Source organism: Mesitornis unicolor, unplaced genomic scaffold (genome assembly GCF_000695765.1).
Source record: "Mesitornis unicolor isolate BGI_N332 unplaced genomic scaffold, ASM69576v1 scaffold1313, whole genome shotgun sequence".
Taxonomy (NCBI): domain Eukaryota; kingdom Metazoa; phylum Chordata; class Aves; order Mesitornithiformes; family Mesitornithidae; genus Mesitornis; species Mesitornis unicolor.
The window spans coordinates 68,310-80,512 of record NW_010175098.1 but is presented as its reverse complement, the minus strand read 5'-3'; the positions used below and the strand labels follow the sequence as shown (position 1 = coordinate 80,512).

At 42.0% G+C, this 12,203-nt stretch overlaps 1 protein-coding gene across 1 annotated transcript in view; it reads right to left on the bottom strand.

Annotated features, from left to right (window-relative positions):
- LOC104538151 (ceramide synthase 6-like) overlaps positions 1 to 12,203 on the bottom strand; it is a gene marked incomplete at both ends in the record, with an annotated part of 62,559 nt that overhangs the window by 16,408 nt on the left and 33,948 nt on the right. The gene's annotated exons all lie outside the window — the stretch shown is intronic.

Sequence of the window (12,203 nt, the reverse complement as noted above, 5' to 3'; positions counted from 1 at the left end):
CTGATATCTTGGGGCAACATGAAAAGTGCCAGAGATAAATTTATTGTAGCATGCATATAGAGACTCTTGCATTCCAAAATCTGGGCAAACTAAAAGACTTGGGAACATGCAGCTCTGTTATGCTTCCTGTTTGCACAGGATTTATGTGATTATTTCTCTTTCAATGCCACAAGAAAGCCTTTCCTTTTCTTGTAAGCAGGTTGTTTCTTTCAGAGTTAGAATCATAGAATGGTTTAGGTTGGAAGGGTTTTACTTCCTTTTCTGTGCAACTAAATGGACTCAAGATAGAAAATACAACGTGGGCAAGCTCTTCTACCCAGCACACTCATCCATTAAGTATTCCCACATTATTTCCATAATAAGAACATGACCAGATCAACAGCTACCAAGCAGCCACGCTTTCCTTTTTGTGCAAGAGCAGGAACAACTCTTCCAGACATGCATGCCTGGCAAAGCACAGCTACACCTCAGGTTCTGGCAGCATCTGGACTTGGAGAAGCAGGTGTCTACAGGACAAGAACCGACCCACTGCATCTCTTACTAGAAACATGGAAGAAAACTGTGCACTCAAGACCTTTGTGCAGCTCCTTTACATAACCTTAACTGCTCTGCATCCAAGTATAATGAGGGCAGAACATCATTAGTAGGTCTCCTGGATTAAGGCACACGTACCCTTACAGCAATAAACGCTTCCACTAGACTGCCTTTCCTCAAATAAGCCCTCATTGCATGAGAGACGGCATTTTCTGGTTTACACCATCAGGTGGAGCAGCTCAGCCCAGGCAAAGCATAACAAACAGTGCAAAACACAATGGGGAGCATCAAACCAAATAAAATGAACACTAAGCAGGACGTTAAAGCCCCAGGCTGAGAATCAGGCGAGGTAGGAAGGATTTATAGCATATCAGAAGACAGGATAAATGCTAGTCAGAATTATAGCATGCTTCCCAACTGATTCTTAAATCCTAATTGCTATTTGTCTTACAGAAGGTCCTGATAGCTTTTGTTGGTTAACAGTGATGTAATATGATTACTGTCAGCTCTTCCTAGTTTTTTGAATGTGTCCTTCACGTGGAAAATAAGATAAAATAAAACTTGCACACTCATGCCACCAATGCTTCTGAAATAGCAAGGAACAGTTCCTACAGCAGCCTGAGCAGTATATCAACATTTAAAGTAACAGACCTCCTAGAGCTTCTGACATGCCTCTCACAAGGATGCTGTACGATTAAAGCCCACCCAAACTTCTCCCTACTAGGAATAATTATTTCATACAAGCAAATCTGTTCAAACATCTCCACAGTAGTTACTGTGCTAAGTGAGTTCCCCTTATTTCATGCAACAAAACTGTCTTTGGAAATAGCCACAGCCTCACTGCAAGTGTTACTAACATACAGAACCTAAAATATTTCTGCCTGACAGCTGCCTAAATGAGATTCATCCAAATATTGTATGATAATGCATAGTTTTAGCCAGGTTTGAAAAGCTGTAACTGTCTTTCATATCAGACTGAACAAGAGATAAGAGATGCTTCCTACACAATTATTTTGCTACCTAAATTACAGGTGCTAGCAGAAAATGCGTATTTTTCTCTTTCAAATATTATGACATCTTAAGGCTTCTTCAGAGAGATGCCTGCTGCAGGAGCTGAAGGTACAGAGGTTTATGTGCAATTAAAATGCTGAATGCTAAACAAAATAGGCCTCACTGGAGGAACCCATAACCACAAAGTCTGAAAGGATACCACAAACTGACAAACGATGTAATATATGCATTAAGCCTCAAAAACGAATACATTGCAGAACATCTGCCACGTAAGGCTCAGAAAGCCATGCTGCCATCTCAAACAAAATGCCGCTGAGTTGCTGTTGGAAACCGAATGGATCCTATGTGGGCAATAGTGGCTAAAACAGCAGGGCACCTACACCACTTTCTTCTACACCACCCCCTATCCTCCCCAGTGTCCCCTCTAGTTCACTTGCTTTGGCATCCCCGAGTTGACTCCAAAGGTTGTAGCAGCAGGGCACTTCGGTTACGCCTGCCCCGGAGGGTTGTGGAGAAAGAGCTTGGTTTAAGCACAGCCTTCCCCTCTGACCTCCACAATGAACACAGTCATAGACTATGTCTCTGTGCAGACCACAGTTACAGTTGGAGTAAGAAATATGAAGCAGAGTCCAGCTCTTCCTGAAAAGTCCCGTAATGGACAGGGAGAAAAGAGAAGTTCAGTGATTTGGCTTTGCAACAGATCCTTTTCTGAGGAACATAAAAAGTGTGCTACTGTTTCCACTGTGTGTTGAATATCCAGATTTCCATTTTACCTCTTGTTCTCAATATATCATCTCTGAGGAAGGGAGGAACCTGAGGGGACTGGAGAAGAGAGGAAATGCAAGGACCCTGATAACAAAAAGGCATCGTTAAACTGGAAGCAATACTAAAAACTTCAGTACCAATTACGTCAGGCACAAAGCACCAGCCCCACAGTGCTGACACCCCCCCTCAGAGCACACAAAGGAGTTCAGATGGAAACTTCAGCTTTCCCACACTTTGGTGCAGTGCCTAATCAGAGTGCTACTGATGGCAGAGGAGGATGACAAACAGCGGTTGAATCTGCTGTCATTTACAGTTTTAAGGAACAAATCTCTATTATGTTCATTTCCTTAAAGGAATATCTGTCAAAAGCTCCATCAAACCTCTCCCCAGCTCGGTGATTAAAGGCAGTAATTTTAAAGAACTGCTTCAGAAATAAAACTTCTCTAGAGACAGGGGAGTCACTGAGGATTTGGAAAAACAAAACAAAACAGCAAAGGACCTGAGACGTCTGCACTCTTGGCCAGAAGCCTTGGTTGCTTTGCATCCTTTGTCCCACTCACTTATCTTTAGTGGAAAGCTTCTCACTGGGCCCTGGCTTTCAGAAGCCTCAAAGCAACGAAAATCTGAACATCCTGCTCAAAGTGCTGCTGGTACCCAGTATGTGAAAGGTCAGTTTTGATAGTAAATGGAGGGGAAAAAAAGTACAATAAAAAACCTTCTATCTGTGATCTGTTCTCTAGACAGCTGATTTGGCCAAAAGTTATTTTTGTGTATTTTATCAGGGAGGCAACACGTGCACCTGATGAAATATTATTTTAAAATAACACATTTTGGTTCATCATACAGTAATAAAAGCAACCAAGTAAGAAAAATCTTCTGACTTTTCCAGCAGATAAAGAACTACAATCTGCGGGCTGTTTCTATCAGAATATTGCATATAAAAATCCAGGAATATCATTTACAGAATCCCCACATCTCGCAAAGCCCATGCTCAAAATCACATTTCAAACTACATCCTTAGTCCAAAAAAAAAGAATTCAAGCTGTTTTTGAAGTCAGAAAACTTCTGACTCTGTAAAACAAACCCAGTACAATACAGAAGTCCTGCGCATTCACTGTGCATATGCTCGCTACTCTGCAATCTCAAAAGGCCAAGATTTTATCTGGCTTGGTTAATGTATTTGGATACAACTCTACGTAATTTGCCTCTGACAGCTACAAGCAATGTTAAGTGGAACAGAAATTAGCACTATTAATTGAAGTCAAGATAACACTTACTTTTGGCAAAGTTCTAGCCACCTCATTTATTTTAGGCTGATACAGGCAGACTTCTCACGGCATTGGTATCTCTGCTTTCATCAAGCTACAGCAGGTCCTCGCTCCTCATGGAAACAAGTGGCACAACCGAAGCCAGATTTCCTCTCGATTAGTGTTTGCTCAGCCCCCCAGATGCTGTGTGCAATTTGCTCTTATCCCTAGAGCTTACACTTGCTGATACACACGTATGACACACATATACTCTCTTCCTCACCATCTCCTGCATGTGTGGACAGACACCTCGCTGTGTTCTGAGCTTTACAGCGTATCTCCCCAGGAGTGAAATTTTAACAGCAGGGGACGAGGAGACTACAGTCCTTCAGTTGACTGCAAAATAGAGAAATATTTAACGCTTTACACCTCTTTTTTATTACCCAAGAACTGAGAACAGCACCTTTTATAACATCAGCAGAAGGACGATTATTCATAATTAACAGTTGTTTGGGAGTGTTGAGTTCTGGAGGGGGGGGTGCATTTGGTCTTCTATGTGCTTAAATTAAATAGCATTGGAGTGTTTGGTGTTCTCCCAGTCACAGCTAGGGACTGTAGCAACGCTTTCTTTTCCAATATATTAATAAGCATTCCTCTTGCACATCACTCAGTTGAATAAGCATTTGCTTAGAGGGGAATTACTTAATTGCTTGCTTGCTTTTTCTTTCTGCAACACCTGCATCCACTTGCATGGTATGCTGAGTGGCTGCTGACATCTAGGGAGAAAGTCAGATCACCAGGCAGTGCCAAAAGCATCCTTTTGTAGTTTCCCATGCCAGGAGCTCTATGTTCTAATGTAAAAATGATTCCACCCATTTATGGTAAAGCCAAGAGATTTTTCAGTAAATTAATCTCTTAGATGCAAATTCCACAGTGACCCTGGGTTTCTTTCCTTATCTTCTCACTCGGCTCAATGGGAATCTTTACAAGTGTAGACTACTGCAGCCTTTCTCTCTTAAGAAGAGTCTATTTCCATGAAAACATTTGCTTCTGCATATAACGTACAAACTAATACACGTTTTTTCCTCGACTACAAAACTCTTTGATGTTGTTGTAAACCAAATCCCAGTTCTACAAGTCACAGGGAGTGACCTTTCTTTTTTTCACATGCATCAATATTTTGCAGCATTTTTCCCTCCAGCAGAAAATTAAACTCTTCTTCATTTTCCTTGATTTTCGAAAGATTTATAAACAACCAACCAGAATGTTCTGAGTCAGCTTTTCAAAGTCTCTATCGTCTTCCACTAAGTTTGCTTAGCCTCCAAAGGCTTCAGATTTATGTCTTGGAAGCTTTCTCTTGATCATCTAGAAATACGTTTTTTTCTTGTTATCCTCTGGATAAGACAGGATCCGAACCATGTTAACATCATCCCTTGCTATTGCTGTATTTGATTTGCTACTACTTCAGCATTTCTCATACTAAAGTCTCACTGATTTAACGAAGACATCGGAGCGTTTCCAGTCTCTACTGGCTACCTATGACAAGCACTGAGGGCACCACCTCAGCAGCAAACAATGCCAACAGCACTGGCTGGGACTGTTCACAGCAAGACAAACCGAGGAATGAAGTGGCTCTCCAGAAGCATCAGTGTTTAGTCAACTACACAGCAAAATTAAGTATACTCCCCTCTCCCCACAAAATCCCCAAGGTCTGACAAAACAGGGAACAGAAAGAACTCAGCAAAATGACTGTTTTGCATCAACTTCTGGTGAGTTCTCCCTTCCAGTAACTGGTGATTTGGTTTTGAATGCAGTTGCTTCGCACACAGGAATAGCATTTTCATAAATTCTTCACAGACCCAAGCAGTCATTCCTACTTCCTGGCACAGCTGACAGTAGAAGTGAAGACAACGTGACACATTGCCAATGAGCCTCCTGAGCATCTCTTCCCATACATTGTGAGTAAGCAAGCTGTTACAAGTTTCTGCAGAACTGGGTTTTTCTCTAGAGCTTAGTGCTTTGTGTCTGCAGAAACACGGTGTTAGGGGGAAAATGCTTTTGCAATGAAGAGTGCTCAGCCCTTCCTTTCATCAATCTGCACTGCTGATTTCCCAACATAATTAAAAATGATACTTCTACTAATCGGAAACTATAAAATACACGGAAGGATGCATAAAAGGCCAAGATTAAAAACAATCACTGGAAGACGCACTTGACATTTCAAATGCAAATATGTGTGTGTGCACAAAAATATTTTTAGAAAAAATATGAATTCAAGTTTGGATTTATTTACATAAAATTATCTCCAGAAAGGCAGACTAAGCTCCATGCACCACACACATCCACTTTTCCCTTTAAAAATACGAGGTACAGAGATCTGGTGTTTATGTCTTGTGCTGATAAATGTGTAACTTCAACTTCCGAATGATGGGGCAAATGAAGATGGCAAAAGAACAGATAATCCTAGAGAACATGGAAGGGTCCTAATATTGAGGCATTGCGTGCACTGAACAGAAGTGAAGAACATTCCAGCTGGAGAAGCTGGTGGCTGCAGCATCTCCTCCCCCTGTTCTGACCGGAGAGCCACCCATCCCCTTACCAGGCTCAGCCATCAAAGTATTTGCTCTCGTGTGCATATCTTCTTCCTCTGACACTGCCTCTGCCACTTGCTTTGTAGTAAGCAAAGTCTTTAAAACTTTTGCCTTCATGTGTAATGGCAGCATTTTCAAGGACTATTTTGTCATGAGCAAGTTGGGCAGCCAGAGGTGCTATGACAGTTTAGAGGAGCTGAAGGTCTACACAAATATTGTAGAAGCCAGGCTAAAGTCCCTATTCGTTTGCAGGCAACAGGTTTTCCAGTGATGCTACTCAACATATTTTGTAGTTACTCTACCTGCACAGTAAGAAGAACGCATAAAAAGTAGTGAGGACATTCAGCTTAGCACTCCAGATACCTGATGACACGTTGGTAAGCAAAGCAGCTGGAAACACGTTTGGTTTACAGCTGCCTTGGATTTTTTTATTACAGTCCCAGACCACATCAATTAGCCCAGAATCCGCATCTAAGAAGATACTTATAAATTTATTTTATTAAAACAGACAACATGTTGGTCTGGAATTAGTTTGTAAAGAGAGAGTGCTAAGGTTTACACTTGGCAAACCATACCTTGGTAGGAGAGCGACCTGTATAAAATTATACCTTTAAGAGACTAGCAAAAATCCCAAGAGCTAATTATTCAAAAAATAAATAGGGCAGTTCACCCCTGGTAGGTCACTGCAGAGCTGTGTAATTTCAGAGTACTTCTCATTTTCCTACAGGATGCAGCTTCAACAAAGCTCCAGGGTTTCCAGCGCTCTGTGCTCAGACACTACGGTTACTCAAAGGCATACAGGAAAGTGGTTAATAAATAAACCCATCATTACACAACTACTTTTGGTAACTACAGCTCCTAGCTGTGGCTGCTCTCCGAAGAGCGCATCTGTCTGACTTGGGGCAGTTGCTGACTTCCTCGCCACATGCTGATGGGAAGCGTTCACCATGTCCTTCATCACACTCCTGACACTGACTTTTGGAAATCCCCAGGGAGCTGCTTTCCCTTGCAAGATTCACCGTGTGCTGCGAGGGCTTGCTTCATTGACACGTAACACACTCCATTCACTGCACGCAGCCCACAGAGGGAGACAGAGTCAATTTTTAATAACAACAAAACAACAACTCCTTACTGAGTGACCACCTACATACAATTTCACACACAAAACCAGACGTTTAAGATTGTGGTATTTATGAACCTACACTGCCTACTGGATTTTTTTTCCCTTTTTTATTTATTTGGTTGGAAAAGACCTTTAAAACCATTGACTCCAACCATAACCTATCCACTACTAAACCACGTTTCTAAGCACCTCATCTACTCATCTTTTAAACACCTCCACGGATGGCGACTCCACCACTTCCCTGGGTAGCCCATTCCAATGCCTGATAACCCTTTCAGTGAAGAAATCTTTCCTAATATCGAATCTAAACCTCCCCTGGCACAACTTGAGGCCATTTCCTCCTGTCCTATCACTTGTTACTTGGGAGAAGAGGCCAACCCCCACCTCACTACAACCTTCTTTTAGGCAGTTGTATAGAGAAAAAGAAACCAAAGCCCCTCCACCTTCCACTCCTCCAACTGCTGTGTTTGCTGTACCTTTGTATAGGCACATTGCAGCAAGTCTCAAAATCATCCCTGACAGTCTCAAAATTAGGAAGTTGTTGCAACTGCAGAATTTTTAATAGGAAATCTAGGATTTCTCTAGTGCATGGGGCCAGGATCTATCCCCAGAGAGGCAAAAGTGTGTTTGAATCACACAGTGCCATTACAGGCAGCTGGTGAGGAAGCCTTTCACCAGTGAACTCCTTACCCTCAGTGCTCCCACTAAAACCGTGACAGAAGAGTTACTTCTTCTAAACACAGCGATGTCACCAAGCCCCACACAATGACCAAGAGAGCAGAGCTCCTTGCAGACAGGTTGCTGCAACAGGTGGGCTTGAAGCTCCCCATCTGCACCCACACCAGTGTGATCGTCACTTAGATGGGGACCCACTCATAAGGACTTCAGTCAGTGGGCACAGCTAAAATGAAGCGTAACCCTAAGCAACAACGAGTAAGGACAGACTGAAGTAGCCTCTTCCCCTCCCACTCCTGCAAACACTGCAGTTTTCTGAGGTTAGTGCACATATACTGCATCAGGGCAACTCACCCGTGGGGCTGCAGGTGTCTTTACTACTGAACTGCTCCTCGGTGTACTCAATAATGCCACAAGCACTACGTACTGCCTGGAAAAGGCCCAGGGAGAAAATCTCACTCATATTGTATTTTCCGCTAACAGAATGAGAGTGGGAGGAAATGTTAATTAATTTTAATATAAAAGCACAGTTTGCAAGGAATTCTATCCTGCTCAGTTCTGAGTCAGTGGACATGACATTTACTTCACTAGAGCAAAGGAAGGCAGCCAGAATAATATCCCAAACCTTTAAAAATGTCTAAGCCTACATAAAATCTTGCATCCATTTCCTCTTTGTTTTTCACATCTCCCTCCCGCTGAGGAAGTGCACAGACACAAACCTTTTGTCGTTTCCATTTGTCATCCTTCTGGTGGACCTATTCAGACATAACTTGTGGTGGTTTTGTGCAATGAATCTATTAAAACAACTGGCAATAGGAGCGGCTGGTAGAGATGAGAGCAGAGAAACTTGTGTTTCATAAGTGCTAAATTTGTATTAAGTTTTAGTATAAAACCATAAACAGCAAATTTTGGGCACAACAAAAACCTAGGGTAACAGGGCAAGAGGAGAGAGTTTGCTCTTCCTCCTTTTGATGAGTCTACAGATCCTGGGGACAGGACAGGATGGGACGACAACAAAAAACCCCCCAAATCCCTCGTGAAACTCCTTAAGTCACACGCGAGCAGATAAAAAAACAGAAGCAAATCTACGAATTAGATTTGAACTTAAAGCAGTATCTCCCCATGCTAACTTCTGTCATTGTTCAATAGCCACTACCAGAGACCATCAATAAGCAGGAGATATGAGAAAGCTCCTAGAGGTGTAATGGGTTACATTGGAAGTGAATATAATATGAATCACAGAATCACAGAATCGCTCGGTTGGAAAAGCCCTCTGAGATCATCACGTCCAACCGTTCCTGTCTACCCCCTAAACCATATCATTAAGCACCTCATCTACCCGCTCTTTAAACACATCCAGGGATGGTGACTCCACCACCTCCCTGGGCAGCCTGGTCCAGCTTCTGACGACCCTCTCAGTAAAGAACTTCCTCCTTATCTCTGACCTGAACCTCCCTTGGCACAGCTTGGTGCCGTTTCCCCTTGTTCTATCCCCCATCACCTGGGAGAAGAGACCAGCACCCACCTCTCTACAAGCTCCCTTGAGGCAGTTGGAGGTGGTGATGAGGTCTCCCCTCAGCCTTCTCTTCTCCAGGCTAAACAACCCCAGTTCCCTCAGCTGCTCCTCATCAGGCTTGTATGAGCCTTATGAGGAAATATGAAACAAACAAACAAAATAAGCTCACTAATAATATATTTAATTAATTGGTAAGCTTCTTTTCCCTACTACTTTAAGGGTAAAGTGAAGTGGTTTTATGACTCAAACCCCTTGTAGTGTAAAAATACGTATTGTTCTAAAGGTAACACTAGCTTAAATGAAGATAGAGCTATCCTGCTCCAAGTCACTGCCTCAATAGTGAGTTCAGCTCAATAATGGCAATTCAAAGCACCAGCCAGATTATTAATAACCTGCTCTTATAGTCAAGCATGTACTCTTTGCTCAGGCTTAATTAGCTGTGGAAAATAGGACTGCTTCATTCATCTGAATAGCAAAACATGGAAAGCTCCTGGCAATAGAGGAGTGCAGTGTTAAATACTTTGCTACAGGTATGAATGAGCCACCTTAGTTTCCAGATGGACTGAAACTATTTTTACCATAAAATTGCCCAAATACTTCAGGAAGTATTTCCTCTGGATCTGCCATTTTTACGTAGAGGACACTGAAAAATCTGCATCTCGCAGAAAGCTGGGCTGCCACGATGGTGAACACCGTGCTGAAGTCCAAACTGGAGACCAGTTCACTTGGAGACACAAGGTCTGGCGGCCCCTCTTCCACCGGCCAGAGCAACAGCGTAACGGACAAGTACTGCAGATGCTGGCTATGGCTCAGTACCAGCTTAACTCTCCAAACTGCTGATTGCAGAGCACTGTTACTCTGATGTTATTAAACACCCCCCGCTGGATTCCAAGCAAATAAAGTGAAATTCAATTCTAGACATATTTTTTAAACGTGCGCTGCTTTTCCTCCCCATGCCTATGTCAAATTTGTTCCAACTGCCTGCATTTGAATGTCCTGTTGCCATCAGTGTCCTATTACTGAATTATGAAATAGAATTTATTTTCTCCTTTTGCTTGTTTCAAAAACCTTCTGTTTCCTTTCAGCCGGCTTAGCGTTGTCCTCTTTTGCCTGATCCAGTTATTACCATGACTTCAAACAGCTCACACTGTACGTTATTTCCTATCCTGATTGGCCTTCCCTTACGAATCATCATTGTCCAAAATGCATTATTGTCCTTGTTGATGTACATTGAAGCGTTAAAATTAAGTTTCTTCACTGACTTTGATCTAACAGCATGACTCATGATTTATATTCCAGACATCCAAAGCACTCTATTAATCTCTCCTAAATGCCCTCAACAATTTTTATGCCCTTTTGAAGTGATATCTGAATATATTCCTTTTCCATTAGAAGGGATCTAACTTTAGTCTTACTGGAAACCTCTTCCACTCGTGATGCTTATTGAAAAATGTGTGTAATATGGCATTTCCCCTTTCCACAACAGCATCCTCCATGAGACTGGCCGAGTGCTCTTTCCTGCTCGCACAGTGAATTAGAAATTGTTTTATTTAGCACCTAATGCTCAGTCCTGCTTTCACAGAAAGGGATAAGAGTATGATTCGATTCTAACATCCAGAATTATTTTAGCTTAACAATTTTCATCACTTACAGATACTCAGCAATTTGTTTTCTGATTTAAAAGCACAAGAAAAAGTAATAAAGAAAGCGGAGCTTCCACATCAATTTTAGAGCAAGTACAATCTGCCGAAGGCAAACATCGTTTCCTCCCTGAGTGGCATACGCATCACGTTATCCCTCTGTTAATAGCACAGTAAAATATCAAATATCAGCATTGTGTTAAAAAGGCTTCAGAGTGGCCTCTGGCATTCCTCATTTAAATGTGAGTATTTATCCAGTTATCAGGCAGATAAGCTCACTGAACAAAAGTAATTACAAGGTTTCAGTAACAGATAATACACCAACCTTTCAGGTATAACATGGGAAGGAAATATCAAAACAGATGCAGACTAGACTAGAAAAAGTGTCCAACTGAACGCCTGCTTCAAATAATCCAAGAATGAAGGAGACAGAGGGCAACAGCAAGGGGTTCTGCAGGCAAACCTCTCGCTTCTCTCAACGTGCTCTTGCCACATTGCTGGTTTTGTTCTGGTTTAAATCAAGGTGGTAGATATTTCACAAACTCATGCTTCGGCATCTCAGTGTTAAAACCAGAAGAAATCAATCTGTCTTAAGTAGTCTCATTCTAAGAATCAGGGAGTCAGGTGTATCTCAAACAGCAATGTGGGTATTTCCGAGATTCTGTGTTCCTTGTATTATTCTGCTCTGCAAAATACCCAGAAGCATTAGCTTCATGAAAAAATAGAAGCAGCAGGTCCAGCAAGAGGAGATGGAAATGATAAATGAAATACTGACCAGTCTGATGCAGCTCATTTTTTTCTGCTCCAAATGACATAAGTAACATGCAGTGTGTTCTTTTAACAGCTTTCCAATAGCTGAGAAACTTTTGCAGCAGAGTCAAGTCTGTTCTACTGCTAGAAACAACAAAAACTGTCGAGGGCATTGGAAATTTTCAATACAGCAATTTATTTCTTGGTTTGACAGCTGCTGGTATTTTGCAGTACTTTTTTTTTTTTAAACACAGTTTAGATCTACCAAAATTGATTCCTAACAGTGATGAATCTTCATAGGAACCTATACAGGTTAGCCTGTACAGGAATCCTGGGAGAGTGATCTCAAAG